Raw genomic sequence first — 2,500 nt, forward strand, 5'->3', positions numbered from 1 at the left:
ATATATATATATATATATATATATATATATATATACACATACACATATATATATAAACTTGTGTTTGTATGTGTATATATATATGTATACACATATATATATATATATATATATATATATATATATACATATATATAAATGTGTTTGTATGTGTATATATATGTATGTATGTATGTGTGTCTATATATGTTCATATGTGTGTATATATATATATGTGTGTATATATATATATATGTGTATTTGTGTATATATATATATATATGTGTGTGTATATATATATATGTATGCATATGTGTATGTGTATATATGTGTGTGTGTGAGAGAGAGAGTATACTTAAATGTATAAACATGAATGTATATTTGAATAAAATATCTATTTAAACAAAAGTGTGTTTGTGTATATATATTTATATGTATATTTATTTATTTATTTATGTGTTTTAGCCAAGTGGCTGTGGTCATGCTCTCACACATCTATGGATATATCTATGGATATATCTGTATATATTTATATATATATATATATATATATGTGTGTGTGTATGTATATGTATATATATATATATATATATATGTATGTATATATATATATATATATATATATATATATATATATATATATATATATATATATATATATATATATATATATATATATATATATATGTATACACACAGGCGTGTGCATACACACACACACAAATATGTTTATATTTTGATGCATGTGTATATAATTGCTTTGAGAGGTGTATAAGTCGAACCCATCAACCCCAGTACATGACTGGTACTTTTAATTAACTGACCAGGAAAGGATGGAAGGCAAAGTTGCCCTCAGTGATATTTGAACTCAGAACATAAAGGGCCAAGAAGAAATGTCACTTATCATTTTGTCTAATGTGCCACCAATTTCACCAGCCGTCTTAGTGGGAGGGTTTTAATCAATCACATTGACCCCAGTACATGACTGGTAGTTTATTCTATTAACCCCAGCCTGGATTTGAACTCAGAAAGTAGCAATCTGGGTTGTAATACCACAGAGCATTTTCCTGATGTTAGTCATAATTCTTTCTAATTTTGGCACAAGTCCAGACAGTCGGAAGGGAGAGAGAGCAAATCGATTCAATCAACAGGTACTTCATTTTTATTGACTCCTAAAAGCATGAAAGGAAAGGTTGTTCTTGTTGGATTTGAACTCAGAATGGAAGAACTAGAAGAAATTGTGCAAGGCATTTTTCCCCAATGCTTTTATGCTTCTGCTCTCCTGCCATCTTTTTAAGTTTCTAATTTGGAACCAAGATATAGCAGCAATTTTTAGGGTAGGGGTGAGTCAATTTCAACAACCCTAGTATTTGACTCGTACTTTATTCTATCGAGCTCGGAAGGCTGAAAGGCAGTCAGCCTCAGTAGGATTTGAACTCCAATCATAATGATGGATGAAATGCTACCAAGAATTTTGCCCGCCATGCTAGCAATTGCTGCCTTAATAATGATAATAATGGTGCCAAATTTTGCCACAAGAACAGCCATTTTTGGTGGGAGGGGACAAGTTGATTATATCGACCCCAGTGTGTAACTGGTACTTAATTTATTAACCCTGAAAGGATGTAAGGCAAAGTCGACCTCGGCAGAATTTGAACTCAGAATGCGGCTAAGCATTTCGCCCGGTGTGCTAATGATTCTGCCAGCTCAATGCTTTTATAATAATTGTAATAATGATGATTTCAAATTTTGGCACAAGGCTAGCAGGGGGGGGGGGTTAAATTGATTACATTGACCCCAGTACTCAAGTAGTACTTATTTTATCGACCCTGACAGGATGAAAGGCAAAATCAACCTTGGTGGAATTTGAACTCAGAATGTGAAGACGGATGAATTACCGCTAAGCATTTCACTTGACATGCTAATGGTTCTGCCAGCTCACCACCTTATAATAGTAATAATAATAACAATAGCACTCAGAGAATACAATCCTCCACCAAGGCAACACCAACGTCCTCAACGATTAGCCAGAGATGATTTCTAGAATGAGAATATCTGAAATAACTCCACTTTTCTCACAAATGGGAATACTAAAAACCATCCCGACTTCTCTCAAAAATTAAGTAAAAGAACCGGAAAAATAATTCAGAATCCTTGTCTGGTATCAGATTGATCCCAAAATCTAATCAGTTCATACCAGTTACAAGGCCAAACATCCCTGAAAGTTTCATCCGAATCTATCCAGCGGTTCTTGAGATATCTTGTCCACAGTCAAACAAGCAAACAAACAAATATGACTGAAAACAACACCTCTGCCTTCACTAAGGCGGAGGTAATAATAGTAAAAAAATGATAATAATAATGATAATAATAATAGTAAAAAAAAAAAAAAAAAAAGATTTTGTGTGAGTGAGTTTTAATTCCCCATCTACACTTGTGCTGTTTCATTGATTATAAACAATGGCTTTGTTAATGGTTTCACTCATTTAAAGTCGAGTATGACTTAATATCCAGGTTTCTT

The sequence above is a fragment of the Octopus bimaculoides genome, chromosome 25, assembly GCF_001194135.2.
Source record: "Octopus bimaculoides isolate UCB-OBI-ISO-001 chromosome 25, ASM119413v2, whole genome shotgun sequence".
Classification (NCBI taxonomy): Eukaryota; Metazoa; Mollusca; class Cephalopoda; order Octopoda; family Octopodidae; genus Octopus; species Octopus bimaculoides.